Below are 16700 nucleotides of genomic sequence, written 5' to 3'. Positions count from 1 at the left end.
TATACGTCGCACTGTGCTCTAGTCTTCCACAGTGATATTCGTCGCCTCGCACCTTAGCTAGCTGTGAGGGAACGTTAGTCATTGTATATAGTTGTGATGTGGTCACGGACAAGATTCAAGAAGTAGTATATGTTATTTGATTGCTGTTAACCACAGAACTTCGGATTGGACATCATTGAAGTTAACTACGCAATTAGTTCCTGTAACAAAGCGTATTTTAACCAAGTGTGCATTTTGTGTTGTTAGTGGGAGGAAACCGGCCACCCACCTACCACACCACCCTCTCCTCATCCAGCTAGGAGCCACAAAACATTACAAGAGGACACGGCCACAACAAAAAAACATTGAACAGAACTACGTCTGAAAATCTTCTCACACAATTCAACATCTACAGCCGTGTGCATCTCGCGACCGTACGTTTCCCTCTGAGGCCTTTGGGACCACCAGATGACAAATTACTTGTCTTCAGGTATGTTGCTAGACGTGGTACCTTTCACACTGACAGCCCTAAGAATATAACAATAATACAGATTTTTCTGACCAACTATTTTTTTTGAAAGGAGACATCTTTCAAATATCTTTTGACCTGGTCAAGAATTTGTTTACCAGATTTCGGTGCTGTCACAATGACAATTGGTACTCCAAAAAGGGATTTTAGAATTCTCGTTCGAAACTCACCATCAGTTTCTTTTAAAACTTGGAAAAGGCGGGTGGTGAGTGTGAAAAAGCGATTTTGATCATCGTACCGGAGGACAACAAACTTGTTCATCTGGTTATCCAAAAAGGATTCAACGACATGAGTACAGACGTCGTGCGTGTATGACTTTCAATGTTGGAAGAACCTCGCGAGAAGATTTTCAGATGTGGTTTTAAGCGTTTATTTACAGATTATATTTAGTGTAATAATTTTGTGTCGTAATAATGAGTTACATGTGATTTTCAGTAAACCAAATACACGTAAGTGAAACAAAAAAACAAAAAAATGTAAAACGTAAAGTAACGTTTTAAAACACAAGACAAATATAAGTAAAATAAATAACTAGACTAATAGCGAAAGTTAAGATATTTTAATTACGAGTGTCTAAAATACTCTGATAGCACACTGTGTACAGTTTATTTTCAAAAAATGGTACTGGAGAACTAGTTTTGTTACACATTGATGGTTGTAGCTTCAAGGCTCCTTTAATTTGTGTTGTAACAAAAGTATTCATTTTTCACAATTAAATAATGTTGGTGGAGTATTTTTCAGAATTTCAAATTATTACAAAATTAGATTATAATTTTGAAGAACGTTAATTAAATATTAAGGCAACGGCCTTGCCGCAGTGGCTACACCGGTTCCCGTGAGACCACCTAAGTTAAGCGCTGTCGGGCGTGGTTGGCACTTGGATGGGTGACCGTCCAGGCCGCCATGCGCTGTTGCCATTTTTCGGGGTGCACACAGCCCCGTGATGCCAACTGAGGAGCTACTCGACCTAATAGTAGCGGCTTCGGTCAAGCATACCATCGTCACGACCGAGAGAGCGGTGTGCTGACCCCACGTCCCTCCTATCCACATCCTCCACTGAGGATGACACGGCGGTCGAATGGTCCCGGTAGGCCACTCGTGGCCTGAAGACGGAGTTAATTAAATATTAACTTTTGTATGAGAAACTCTGTTTATAGATCATCGTTTCTAAGACGTTCCCTCGAAACCTAATATGCCAAATTACCTTTCTGGGTGTTTTACCCCTTAAAAGTTAAATTCGGCACAAACGTGGAATACATATTGCACTATTTTTTTCCCTCTACACACCCGCCAAGTTTCATCAAGACGTTTATTGACACTTTGAAATGTCCGCTTGCAAGTGGAACACACCTGTCAGTATAGACAAACTGTTTTGCGCCCAAGCGTTCACACTTCAGCATCTGACCTGCTGCACAGGGGAAAATAAGCATTATGGCTCGCTCTTGCCACATGTTTTTGGAGGTACTAACCAACTTGTATTAAATATAATTATTATTCTGCAAATGTCGTAAATATTGATGTAATGTTGTTCAGTACATCGTCCTCAGACACGAACAGAAATATTTGAACTTATACCCGTTACTCCGTGTAAACTGTGTTTCTTATTACAGACCTGTCACTATTCTATGGTTCAAAATGGTTCAAATGGCTCTGAGCACTATGGGACTTAACATCTGTGGTCATCAGTCCCCTAGAACTTAGAAGTACTTAAACCTAACTAACCTAAGGACATCACACACATGCATGCCCGAGGCAAGATTCGAACCTGCGACCGTAGCGGTCACGCGGATCCAGACTGAAGCGCCTAGAACCGCACGGCCACACCGGCCGGTCACTATTCTATCGTGTTCAATCAATAGTGGGAACGTGATATTCTTGCCATTTCTTCCTATGCCCTTGTTAGGCGCCATACATCGCAGACAGAACGAACGTACAATTATTACAACTGCATCCCCGCATCTGGAAGAACCCTGTTGTTGAGCTGGCCGGTAGTCAGCCTGGTTTTTACTGAGCAACCTGGCCGAGGGGCCCCCTGAGCCGGACCCCGCAGTGTGTCGTCAGCGGAGGCCAGGCACGGTCGAGAGGGCCATAAATCGCGGCAGAGCATAGGTGGAATAAATTAAGATTCAATTTACCGTGCTTAATTGGAGGATGCCGTCGGCGGAAGCTTTCTATTTACCCACAGCGCGGCGCGGCCTCGCGTACTTTAGGAGGCGGCGGCTTTTCCCAGGCGCTGCGGCTATTATACGGAGCCGCCCGGGCGGGACCCGCCGACCACACGCGTGTCGGTGCGGCGCTGCACGCTCCTTTCAACGTCCTGCGCCGGTTCCCAGGGCACTGCGCGGCTGTCTGACCAAACAGCTTTTTGTATTTCGACAGTTACAGCTTCGAAACTTCCTGGCAAGAGGCCGGATCGGGACTCGAAACCCGAACCGTTGTCTTTCGGGGGCAAGTGCTCTACTGTCAGAGCTACCCAGGCACGACTCAAGATCCGCCCGCAAGTGGCAAACGTTTCGGGTTCGAGTCGCAGTCCGGCTGAGAGTTTTTATCTGCCAGAAAGTTTCAAATCCACGCTACAGTGAAAATCCATTCTGGAATTACAACTTTATTGCTGTAAGCTGAGCTCGACATGTCATTTTGATTTTTGTCGCTTATATGGAGTGTAGCCATGTACGGAAGTGAAACATGGACGATAAATAGTTTGGACAAGAAGAGAATAGAAGCTTTCGAAATGTGGTGCTACAGAAGAATGCTGAAGATAAGATGGGTAGACCACATAACTAATGAGGAGGTACTGAATAGAATTGGGGAGAAGAGAGGTCTGTGGCACAAGTTGACTAGAAGAACGGATCGGTTGGTAGGACATGTTCTGAGGCATCAAGGGATCACAAATTTAGTATTGGAGGGCAGCGTGGAGGGTAAAAATCGTAGAGTGAGACCAAGAGATGAATACACTAAGCAGATTCAGAAGGATATAGGTTGCAGTAGGTACTGGGAGATGAAGAAGCTTGCACAGGATAGAGTAGCATGGAGAGCTGCATGAAACCAGTCTCAGGACTGAAGACCACAACAACAACAATCTATGTGCACGCCAGAGAGAGGTCGATTTATGTCACTGTAAAACAATCATTGGTCTGGTTGTGGCACAATTCTTTGCCTCTGCTCAGTGCCGGCCGCGGTGGTCTAGCGGTTCTAGGCGCTCAGTCCGGAACCGCGCGACCGCTACGGTCGCAGGTTCGAATCCTGCTTCGGGCATGGATGTGTGATGTCCTTAGGTTAGTTAGGTTTAAGTAGTTCTAAGTTCTAGGGGACTGATGACCACAGATTTTAAGTCCCATAGTGCTCAGAGCCATTTGAACCATTTTTGAACCTCTGCTCAGTCTGATATATTTATAGTTCAAGTACGGTAGGTGATGTGCGTATTCAGAAGTGTTGCTTAGACTGGTGACTGTAGACTTTATCTGTTAGATGAAGAAAGATTTGTTGTAATGGACAGCAGGAATGAATATGACGTGTGTATTGAAATGTGAAAAGAGTGTAAATATCGATTTTTTTAAAGAGCAGCCGGCCGAAGTGGCCGCGCGGTTCTGGCGCTGCAGTCCGGAACCGCGAGACCGCTACGGTCGCAGGTTCGAATCCTGCCTCGGGCATGGATGTGTGTGATGTCCTTAGGTTAGTTAGGTTTAACTAGTTCTAAGTTCTAGGGGACTAATGACCTCAGCAGTTGAGTCCCATAGTGCTCAGAGCCATTGAACCATTTTTTAAAGAGCAGTTTGACATAAGTTTGCAGTACTGCCCAGCTAGTTTGTCGCAATGATTATTGTCAGCTAGTTAACTTTGTTCACTTGGCCGCAGTTGAGAGAAAAGCCGCCCCACTTCCCTGAGTTATGCATTACATGCATTAACATATCAACTAATTAAGCTGTTTGGTTTTTATATAAATTCTCTGACATTTTACCATTTTTGAGTATTGTTCACTTTGTTGAGCATAATGTAATGTTGATGCATTAAGTTGTTCTGAAAGCGGTTCTGATATTCAAGACAATAAGAGTGGGTTAAAAGCTGTGAGTTATCTGGTGAAGTTAACCTTGCATTACTGAGCAACTGTTTCACCAGGTATCCAGTCTGGCTTACCAAATTCGCAACCAGACTAACATTAATTATAATCTTTAAATAGTCATCTTACGACAACTATTGAAAGGTGGCTACACTGAGCCACAGCGCCAGAGATCGCTAGAGAGCATTGTTCCGCCGCCTCCACTGGCGGTGATTATTGAGATGTCGTAGTGGGAGTGTTTGTCGAGGACTCGTAGTAGTCAGTTCGTGTTCAGATGTGCTAGTAGGGAGTGCTTGCTGAGATGTGATACTGAAAAGTTCTTGTTGAGATGTGGTAATAGCGAGTCGGTGTGGAGATATATTGTAATGATTAGAGTGATTTTTGTCAATATATGAAGGTAACGAAACTTGATTTATTTTTCATTATTTCCATGTTTTAAATAATGCGTCATTACAGGTTCAGTCAACAAAGCATCTGGCTTGTGTTCTTGGATTAGAGTGTAATTCTGGTTCTCTTGAGTAATTATGGTATTTTTATTTTCTTTAATTAATTCAGTATAAATGATATTTAAAATTTCTTGTGTTGTTGAAGAAGAACCGTGCCAGATGCGTACGTTGAGTTATACTTCCACACGCAGAACAGTTACACTTGTGCTTTGGTTTCGTAGGTTTTATAGTTGCTGGGGACTTAATTAATTAATTGTGTTAATGAAAATTTCCATTTCATTCTTTGTTATTGTTCTATGCAGTCAGATAGCGTAATAATACTAGTCAGGGCCAACCGTTACGAGACTTCGTAATCGGACAAACAGCTACTAAAAACAAAAAATTAAAATTATTTTCATTATATATTAATTAAGCCCCCATGCACTATATATATATATATATATATATATATATATATATATATATATATATATATATATATAAAGAGAATTTAAATAAAAAGAAATAAAACAGTTTATATTTGGACATTTGTTTTACCATTGATCATTGTTCCGTTAAAATTTCAGCATATTAAACTTGATTCATAACTAAACTGATGCTTTTTTAGGATTGTGAAAATGTGAGTTTTTAATCTTACAGAACACATCAAATATGGAGCCAAGATTGGGAGACTGCATACAACACTGCATTCATAAAATAACACACGAAGAACGTTGAAACATGTGCGAGAGGAAATTAACCACAACCAACCGATTCAATTTTCACCCAAAGAAGTTACATTCGTAGCGCAATCCTGTCCGTCATGAAATTACCACACACTGGTATACTAAAGTCATATTAACTCTCTGGGAAATCTTCCCGAAAAGGGTAGCTGAGGGCTACTTTGATGCTTACACCACATGCTTCACGTGGTCAACTTGGTTTACACAAAGAGTGTAACTCCACAATAATTTTGATAATTAAAATAAATTCCATCGAAACGCAATTTACAATAGAAAAACCTCGAACTGGTTACTATCGTCTTACTATTAACCTGATGGGTCAAACAATTGTATAAGCACGTGGTACTGGTGTCATAACGTACACCCCACGTGGGTTAAACATAAAGAAAAGTTGCTATATTGAAAAATATTGTCAAGATGAGACGTTATAATCTCACACACATTCGCATTTAAGATTGATGATCTTAGTTAGAGTTATGGATCATCAACACGTGGTTTCACTTTACTCACAAAGTAGTGACAAAGCAACTACTGGAAGATATTCTGAACTTCACACTCGAATTACACTGCGTTGCAATTTAAGATAACATTAGATATTTTAGATCTAAATCTGAAATAAAGGTGATTAAATTTTCAGTTAGGTTGAACTTAAGAAATCCATTGTCCTACGGACTTAGCAGAGACGCGCTTAGCCGGAGATCTTACCACTTCAGACGCTCGCTGGGGACAGACTGGTGTGGGCCCCTACCGAGGGTGCTTCACAGATACAAACGGAAGTGACCAGAGAGGCAGCTTCCTATACCAACATGACAAGGTACGGACAGGACCATACTAAGAATAGAAACCTCTCTGCTTTTAGACAGCATAGCTACCTGTTCCGACGTTGGTCCTACTGTTCTCTAGCAGACAGGCTTGTCTGCTACCATCAAGCATGCAACTAGAAATACATTTGCTCATTCATCCTTTCACACAGAAGGGAAGTGGGATGACAGTGTCTTATCATATACATTATATAAAAAAACGTATGTATGTTCCATATGAGACTGTGTGACATGAAGTACATATAAACTGTGTTTTAAAGTGTAGTAGTGTGACAGATCGTTCTTGTTTATGTGTAAAAGTAACATGTTCCACTGCTCAGTCTCCTCCCAGATATAGTCAGAAACACCACAGTAAATGTAGAAGCTGAATGTATGCCGTAAATGACAACATATTTAAGAAATTAACATGAAAGGAATCCAACAGAGACCTTTCAATAATTCTATTCAGACCACTGTTGTGTGTGAAGATCACGCAAAGTTTTACTTTTTGAATACATATTTGATTCTAAAATCGTTGTCTTGGATTATCATTTCATAGGAATAATTACTCTCCCCATCCCACTGTTTAAAGAACGTTTATCATTACGCATTGCCACATTGCACCATATGGTATGCAACAGTTTGAATATTGTTTGGAAATTTTATTTAAAAAATAGAAATCTAGCTTAACCACTGCCTGTTTGCTGTTGTGCTTTCGAGAAAATTGCAATAATTTTGTGAAGACGCGAGGTAAGTGGAAATAAGTTTCCTTTCATTTACGTCTAGGGTCACAATCTTTTTGTTTAACAGATTACCGATTTCAGTCTTTAATAACCATCTTCAGATCTGTTTCATAAAGACATAGTCCTAATGTACGTTAACGTTTGACGATGCCACTATGGCTGCAGTACATTAGGACTATGTCTTTTTGAAACAGATCTGATGATGGTTATTAAAGACTGAAACCGGTAATCCGTTAAACAAAAAGATTGTGACCACAGACGTAAATTAAAGGAAACTTATTACATATACGGGTCACTGTGTTTTTTCGCGACGATGTCGCAGCTTGTGAAAGTAAGTGGAAATGTTGATTAATGCCAGATAATTGTTTTACTTCAGTTCCGCGTTTGATATAAGGACAGGTTATATTCGGACGAGTTACAGCTCAGTTCAAATTAGCTTCTGTTTAGTCAAAGATTTGTATACGAGTTTAAGTTGGATAACAGTTTGTGGGTACGTAGTTTTGGTAATCGTAGACTTTTTATAGAGTGGGAAGTAAATTTGGGCTAAATTTCATACAGATGCACATAGTGGGAATCTTACGAATATTCATTCTGGAATTGCAGAATTACTGGGAAAGGCACACACACAATGTGTCTGACAGTTAATTGCCAAATGCCGACTGGAGGGGCGAGACCCGTCAATGGATCACGCCAGAATCCACTACCGAAGATTCACAACGAATCCAAGACCCGCCTCGCCAAACTCCTAAAGCGAAGCTACTTTGTTGTCGATAATCCGACAGAAAGCGTCGTCGTGCTGATAGCATCTGAGGGGTGAGCTGAACTGCCGGCCATCCATTCTATTTCCTCCTCATTTTTCTTAACCCTTCATTTACTGGTGGGACTTAAGAACCCCGGCAGATTTTGTGTGAAATTACATGTAACTCTGTAGCCGCTTAGATCTGTAGGGATAGACAGGTCCTGTTCCATAGAGTTTATGCTTCCTACGCTAGATGTCAGAACGGCCTGAACGCCATTCGAAAGACGGTATAAAAAATTTCTCAAATGTGTGTAAATTCCTAAGGGACCAACTGCTGAGGTCATCGGTCTCTAGACCTACACACTACTTAAACTAATTTAAGCTAAGAACAACACACACAATCCCATGCCCGAGGGAGGACTTGCGCAATCCGTGACATGGCGTCTAAAACCGCGCGTCCACTCCGAGCGCCGAAACTCTGTACATCAGCCCAGAATATGAACAGCTGCTTTGCGTGTGAAACAACGCTGCTAAGTTATGTAGATAAAAATAAGGTTTACGGATGTATGAATGGTGCTGAGTGATAAAATTTGTTTACTTATCTTACAACACACTAATTCGATGCACAAGTCGCCGAAGTGGCGTCAAATCTAAAGACTTGCACCCAGCGAACGGTCTACCGGACGGGAGGCCCTAGTCACACGACATTTACATTTTAACACACTAATGTTAATTTCGATCAAATATCTATACAATACCCTTGTAATATTCAGTTACAATGTAAAATATGATTGGGACTTTGCAATCCTGTTAGGCTTAGTGCACTGTTGACGTTAGATTCACTTATTGTTGCTTTTCTTTGATGTTTATAACTTTTCCTGCTTAGCACCTTTTATAAATAAAAACATATCCTCCTCGGTGAGAGAATATGGTATTTCACTTTAAAAAAAATAGTATAAATAATGCGTGACAAGTAAAACATTAGTCAACTTACAAAGATTTTATTTTGTTTCGGGCTACGGCTACCTATTACGGAAGAGCCCTTACAGATGAACTAGTCAATTTTTCAGCTGATGTTGATACACCATTTCAGTGTACTGATGAAAGCTAATATGAAATGATGAGTAATGCTTCGCACAGTAATAATAATGCAAAAAACCTTCAGGTGTGTGCTAGTACTACACAAAATACTGCATAACTTGCGCTAAGTGCTAATGAGGAAGAGGCCGACAGTGAGGAAGATCTTCAACCTGTATCCATTTCGGTATTTGCTATTACTTCACAAAATGTTGCAGAAACTGCAAGAAATGCAAGTGAGAAAAAGGAGGAAAATGAGAGGAAATTTTGTAACCTATATCTGTCTCTACTGCACAGTGGAAGAAAAGAAAAACTCCAGCCACTCCAATCTTTAGTCTAAATTTAGGAATATGCGAAAAAATGATCAAACATCTCCTCTTTCAATTCTAAAAAGAGAAGAAAGGCAGCATTTTCGGTATCAAACGACATACGTTTTCAAATTACAGGATCTCACTGGCTAACACTTGTTAGTTCAAGAGACAGATGTGAACTTCAGTCATCTATAAAAGTGGTATGTAGTCCCCATTCAAAGCGTTCAGAGTGTAATATTTTTTGTGTGTTATTGAAAAAAAGAACTGTTTTCAGACGCAATAATACTAGCTGTATGACTCTTTTGGGATTTCTCAATCTCTTAACGAACTTCTCTATTGGGACTTACAAATCCTCTGAACATTTTACGTATTTTAATGACTTTGAATCATTTTTTGAAATCTAATAAATTTGTTGTTAATTCAGTAACAGCTCTTCAACTATTAAAAAAATTTAAATCCTGATTTTATATTTTTTCAGAATACGGTAAATAAAGGGTTCATGGATGGGGATGCACTGTTTATGTTGTAGTCTGGCCAGTTAGTGTCTTATGTTGCATTTTACATTCATTGACATATCCCGTGTTTATGTCTCATCTATAAGCAAAGATGAAAAGACTTTTGTCTTCATGTGGTAGCTTTATTTTCCAGAAAGTAAAGTCACTGGCCCCCTTCGTCACTCAACGACTTAGCTGCCTGATTAGCTCATTTTCGGATACTGCTACACTCTAGCGCAGGCGATAGGTTCCTATGGTACCTTTCGAGAACTTCAAAAAATGGTTGAAATGGCTCTGAGCACTATGGGACTTAACATATATGGTCATCAGCCCCCTAGAACTTAGAACTACTTAAACCTAACTAACCTAAGGACATCACACAACACCCAGTCATCACGAGGCAGAGAAAATCCCTGACCCCGCCGGGAATCGAACCCGGGAACCCGGGTGCGGGAAGCGAGAACGCTATCGCACGACCACGAGCTGCGGACTCGAGAACTTTAGGTTCGTCTGCAGCTTCGTATTGGCGCCAGGCTCAAAATTTGTATTCTCACACGATATCTTCCGAACCACTGATGAAGGGCAACGGACAGATTCCACATTTCTGGTTGTCCGTAAAGCATTTGGCACAGTGCCACATTGCGAACTGTTAACGAACGTCCTAGAATACGGAATAGCTTCTCAGATATGTGAGTGACTCGAAGACTTTTTAACTAACAGAATCCATTACGCTGTCCTGGACGGCGAGTGTTAATCGGAGATAAGAGAATCGTTAGGAGTGCTCAGTTAAGTGTTATAGGACTGCTCTTGTTCTTTATGTACGTATATATCCTGATAGGTTGCATGACCAGCAACCTGCAACTGTTGGCTGGGTGACTGTTTTAGTGCGCGGTAAAGTGTTGTCTTTGAAACTATGTATTAACATACTTGATGAGCTGGATAGAAAACCCATTTTCTGTGACAAATGACAGCTTGCTCTGAATGTGGAAAAATATAAGTTACTGCAAATGAGTACAAAAACAGTCGTGTAGTGCTCGAATACACTATTTCTGGCGAGCTGCTGGACACAATCCCATCGATTAAATATCTAGGCGTAATGTTGCAAAGCAACATCAAACGCAATGAGCATGTAAAGTCGGTAGTAGGAAAGGCGAATGGTGGTATTCCGTTTGCTGGAAGAATTCTGTGCAGGTGTAGCCCATCTACAAAGCAGACCACATACAGAACACTAGTACGACCCATTATTGGGTATTGCTCATCACTGCTCATCACCACCAAATCGCATTAAAAGAAAACATCGAAGTAGTTCATATGCGTACTATTATTACTAATAGATTCGGTTAGTAAGCAATTGTTACGGAAATGCGAGCCCAAGAAGTAACTGCACTAATGTACTGAAGTTAATACGAAAAGTTAAAAATGGAAATAGAAATAGTGAGGTGTCTCTTTAACTGATTGCTAAAAATTCTTATAAAAACTGAATTGTGAAGTCAGTGTAGGGAAAGAGACTCCCTGTTTCAGGTAGCCACTTGAAATTGTAAATGAATATAGGAGTAAAGGACTCACTGCCATGCAACTGAGCTGAAGCACCTCGAGACCACATTTTTTTCTGAAGAAATGGGTACGCCAGCAAGCTGTAAGGCGTGCCTTCAGACAGGTTGTACGAAGACTAGGAAGAAAAAGAAGAGCACACATCACTAGCTTACATCCCGTTTGTCGGCAGTACCTCCAGGAAAGTAACCAGAATCTTGGAGAGACACAATATCAAATGTGCATTATGCCCACTGTCTAAGACCTTGACACTATTAGATTCATTAAAGCCACTGCAGACCAGGGGTCTACCAAATTCCCTGCCAATGCGACAAGGCATCAGTTGGGGAAATGGCTCACACAGTAGAAGAGAAGTGCTGCGAACGTAGATGACATACCGGATCACACCATACCACCAAATCAGCTGTGGCTGGCTGTAGTTTTGTAAACCGTCGTCGCCAGTTTTGCAAAGGCCTCGTCGCTACTGCTGTGGCAGCCGAGTTGCCGCTGTTGTTACGGTAGGCCGAATTTGTGAGCTCGTGAAACGGCTTCTGGTGCAGTACATCACTACAATTTCTCCCTAGCACTATTACACAGCTATGCCCCAGGTTCAGGTCACAGGTTAGGAGAACGAAGGTTCTACAACACTCCGACAAATTAGTAACAGAGCCGCACAAATGAGTTTAAAAGGTTTTCTTATCTTTGTGGCTTGTTGAACGATTACGTCTGCAGCACTGCATGTAATATAACACAAGAAAGGCCCTGAATGGCTAAGTGCAAATAATTGTAGATGAACTTGACTGCACTTAACAAATGCAATTTACAAAAACTGTCTTTCACTTCTGAGAGTTCATTAAACGACGTTCCCATGATCTATAACCACGTGGGCGAGAGCTGCTCTTTTGTCTTCCAAGCAGGCTTCTGCCCGTTGTCGTCCGGTCATTGGCGGATTGTACTCGGCCGGCAATTGGCCGAGGCAAGTTGATATCTTCATACTCAGTGCAGCCGAGTGGAGCTAGTGGAACTCGCGCAAGTGGCGAGTCTCTACAGCACTGGCACCAGCTCGCATCTTTGCGCCTGTAGTGCTTTCGCCCTGGCTGTGTCTTATTCTGACAACACAACACATAGTACAAACACTGGCCATTCTATAGACTACAATAAAATCAGGATACTTAGACAATCTTCCTCTTTCTAGACTGTGTGAGCAAAGACGTAAGACAAAGTAATAAACGGAGAGTGTTGTGCTGTGCACACTTGATGCCTTTGAGATTCCAGTATCGACTGTATCTGCCCTGTGTTTGTCACTGGCCAGTTGCCCGGAGGCCAGAGAATGCTGGCTGAAAGTGGGCATGTGTAGCAGCGGCAGACCCGCATATTGCGATGCGCGAATGTCTTGTTGGGAGTAGTGGGCAGTTGGAGATCAGCGTTTACCGAGGACGTGTGAGCACTGTGTTGACCGAACGTAGCTGGAAGGCTGTGGTCCAGCCTATCCAATGCTATCGGCGCCATCACGCCTTTTGGAGTTACCTGTCAGATCGACCGTTGAAGTGAGCCAGCTCACGGAACTGTTCCGTGCCCACATTGTGGACTGTATGTAATGTAATGGGCGTTAATTTTGTTCTCAACTTAAGCACGAATGACTGCAACCTTGTTCCTTTCTGGCCTACTGGATATCTGTGTTATTACTCCAGTATGCTGTTGGAAAGCCAAAGGTACTCGTTTGTGTGAATCTTCAGGTTTTGGCGGCGCAAAGACTGTTCCATTAAGTTTCGGATGTGCAGCCGCAAGAAATCTCCTTCTTCTTCTAATATTTCGGCTGTATGATGTTCAGCTATCTTCAGAGTGAGCCGCAAGACTGCCGCTCCAGTGCTCGCTTCGTCCCTTTATACTGTTGTACCGCGCGACTGCGCATGCGGCCACAGATGCAAATGCGCCAGAGACGTTGGTCGGCGGCAGAGGCGTGCATAATGCGCGAGTTGTATCTATGACTTTTACAAAGTAAAAGTGATTTTTCGTCCTCCACCCAAGACAGCTGCACTCGTGGGCTCCGTCAAAGATGATTTGCTGCTCCGGAAATCTGGAGTTTACAAAATTCCATGTGAATGTGGCCTGTCTTACATCGGACAAACAAGTCGTACTGTCCAAGAAAGATGAACAGAACACCGGAGGTACACACGACTTTTACAACCTAACAAGTCGGCAGTGGCAGAGCACTGTATTGATAATGGTCACAGTATGTTGTATGACAACGTCGAAATTTTGGCAACTACATCATCCTTTTGGGACTCAATAGTGAAGGAGACAACTGAAATTCGCTTGGCGACGAATTTAATTAATAGAGATAGTGGTTTCAATCTTGATAAATCATGGAATCCGGCACTTGCTGTAATAAACTCGCAAAGACGTCGTCACAGTGCAACTCACAACGATATATCGAAATGCCAACACAGATCAATTGCGGAGTCATAGATACAACTCGCGCATTATGCACGTCTCTACCGCCGACCAACGTCTCTGGCGCATTTGCATCAGTGGCCGCATGCGCAGTTGCCCGGTACAACAGTATAAAGGGACGAAGCGAGCACTGGAGCGGCAGTCTTGCGGCTCACTCTGAAGATAGCTGAACATCATACAGCCGAAATATTAGAAGAAGAAGGAGATTTCTTGCGGCTGCACACCCGAAGCTTAATGGAACGTACTCAATTGTGTTTATGGACACATATTCGCGATTTATGGAATTAAATTTCAAATTTTGTTGTCTACTTGCCACGTTACTGAGCAGTGCGGCTGGCTTGTAGTGTGCACAAAGAGTGTTTTCTTTTATACCTTTTTGAAGATTATGTTTCCTGTTCACCGGCCGGTGTGGCGGAGCGGTTCTAGGCGCCTCAGTCTGGAACCGCGTGACCGCTACGGTCGCAGGTTAGAATCCTGCCTCGGGCATGGATGTGTGTGATGTCCTTAGGTTAGTTAGGTTTAAGTAGTTCTAACTTCTAGGGGACTGATGACCTCAGAAATTAAGTCCCATAGTGCTCAGAGCCATTTCAACCATTTCCTTTATTTTGTCAGTTATTGTTTAATGCTTTCAGTGTTTCTCAAGCTTGTTTTACGGATTGGTTTTAAAATTACGTAAACTAGTGTATTGTTCTATCTAGATGTGTGTGTTACAGGACACATTAGTCATTAGTTAACTCGTTACTTACCAGGGGCCTCACTGTGTAAGTAGGCTGTTTATGTTTTCTTATTGGCAACGTTACGTAGCGCTCTGTATGAAAATCATTGGCTGTGCTGTGCGCTGTCTGTGGCTAGTTTGCATTGTTGTCTGCCATTGTAGTGTTGGGGAGCGGCAGCTGGATGTTAACAGCGCGTAGCGTTGCGCAGTTGGAGGTGAGCCGCCAGTAGTGGTGGATGTGGGGAGAGAGATGGCGGAATTTTGAAATTTGTAAGACTGGATGTCAATTATGACTATTAAGGTAAATACATTGTTTGTTCTGTGTTAAAATCTTTCATTTGCTAACTATGCCTATCAGTAGTTAGTGCCTTCCGTAGTTTGAATCTTTTATTTAGCTGGCAGTAGTGGCGCTCGCTGTATTGCAGTAGTTCGAGTAACGAAGATTTTTGGTGAGGTAAGTGATTTGTGAAAGGTATAGGTTAATGTTAGTCAGGGCCATTCTTTTGTAGGGATTTTTGAAAGTCAGATTGCGTTGCGCTAAAAATATTGTGTGTCAGTTTAAGCACAGTCTTGTATAATTTTTCTAAGGGGACGTTTCATATGTCGACTCTTAGCCGAGGATACCTCACTGGAATCTTCTGATTTTTTTCTTGTAGTTTGTGTAATTAGTGTAGCTATTGTTTATTGCTAGCGCGTAATTATAGAGAGAATTTCCTTTATAGTTGTGGTTTTTCGTTGTTGTGCAGTAAAACAGTTGTGGCTTGCATGTAGATTTGCACCAAGTATTTCGCAGCTGCAATTAACTAGATATTATTTTCAGTGCTATGTTAATGTGTTCTCTTATTTTTGCTCTTCAAATTGTGCTTTTCTGTGTTATCGTGTGAAATATTGTGACAATAATGGCGTGTCAAAAACGTAACACTAGGCTACAAAGTAAACTGAGAAATAATAGTGACGACGAGCGTAGCTTATCAGCACCACTGTGTAATGAATTAACAGACATTCAAAGTGTTAATTTTGTAATTGTGCATAGGGAAATGGAGTGGGTGGCAAATAATGGCGTAGACAGTGGAACAATTAGTGAACAGGGAAGCATTATCGATCGATCGGTCGGCAACAGCTCGCCTCAGGAATCCGAAATGACCGAACACAATATTGCAAATACTGTAGACTCAGGTTTTGGGTCCCCACCGTTTTCTCAAATAAGTCAAGACACATTTTCTGCTCGTCAAAATGTAAATGTTGCCGGTGCAAATGCACTGCCGAAAAGCATAGAGGAACAGATTCCAGACACTAATACATTATTATTGCAATTAATGTAGCAAATGAAACAAAATCAGAGACAAACACAGCAACAGTTAGACACAATGGAACAACACCAGAGACAAACACAGCAACAGTTAGACACAATGGAACTAAATCTTCAAAAGTTAGACACAATGTAACAACACCAGAGACAAACACAGCAACAGCTTCAAAAGTTAGACTCATTGGAACAAACTCTTGAACAAACACGTGAAGATTTAACTACTGAGTTACATAACATTGAATCGAAATGTCAAAAAGCCTGTAATGACGTAAAAACACAAATTTGTGAGCATTTTCAACCTATTTTTTCGCGGCATGAAAATGCATTACAGAATCACGAAGCAGCCATAAAAGAACTGCAAATTATTGTTCATGAAAATCATGAGACCTTGCAAGCTAAAACTGACTCAGTTGCATCTACCGATACGGTTACGCAACTTGCAAAAACTCAGGAAAACTTAAAGGACACAGTAGATACGATTTCAACACAAATGGACACTCTGAAACTTGGTTCAGAAAAACATACAGAGGAAATAATTTCACTATAGGATAAAGTAGCCGATCTTTCAGATCAGTTCACTAACTTATCTACAAAGGTAGATGATGATCTGAATGATACAACACCTGTAGCCTTCACTGACACTGAAGAGTATGAAGAAATTACAAAATTCAAACAAAATCAAAATCAAATCAATACACAGTACAAAAGAGAAATCCGGGAAGGGCAAGATCAGTTGGCACAAGTAATACAAGAATTACGTATTTCAGAGGACACTCGCGCCCCAATACGGGAAGA

General features: G+C 41.6%; 1 pseudogene; it reads left to right on the top strand.

Annotated features, from left to right (window-relative positions):
- Positions 1–1307: 1307 nt before the first annotated feature.
- On the top strand, positions 1308–1425 carry LOC126204779 (5S ribosomal RNA; annotated as a pseudogene).
- The last annotated feature ends 15275 nt before the right edge of the window (positions 1426–16700 follow it).

Source organism: Schistocerca nitens, chromosome 9 (assembly GCF_023898315.1).
Source record: "Schistocerca nitens isolate TAMUIC-IGC-003100 chromosome 9, iqSchNite1.1, whole genome shotgun sequence".
Lineage (NCBI taxonomy): Eukaryota > Metazoa > Arthropoda > Insecta > Orthoptera > Acrididae > Schistocerca > Schistocerca nitens.
This window is presented reverse-complemented; position numbering and strand designations above follow the sequence as displayed.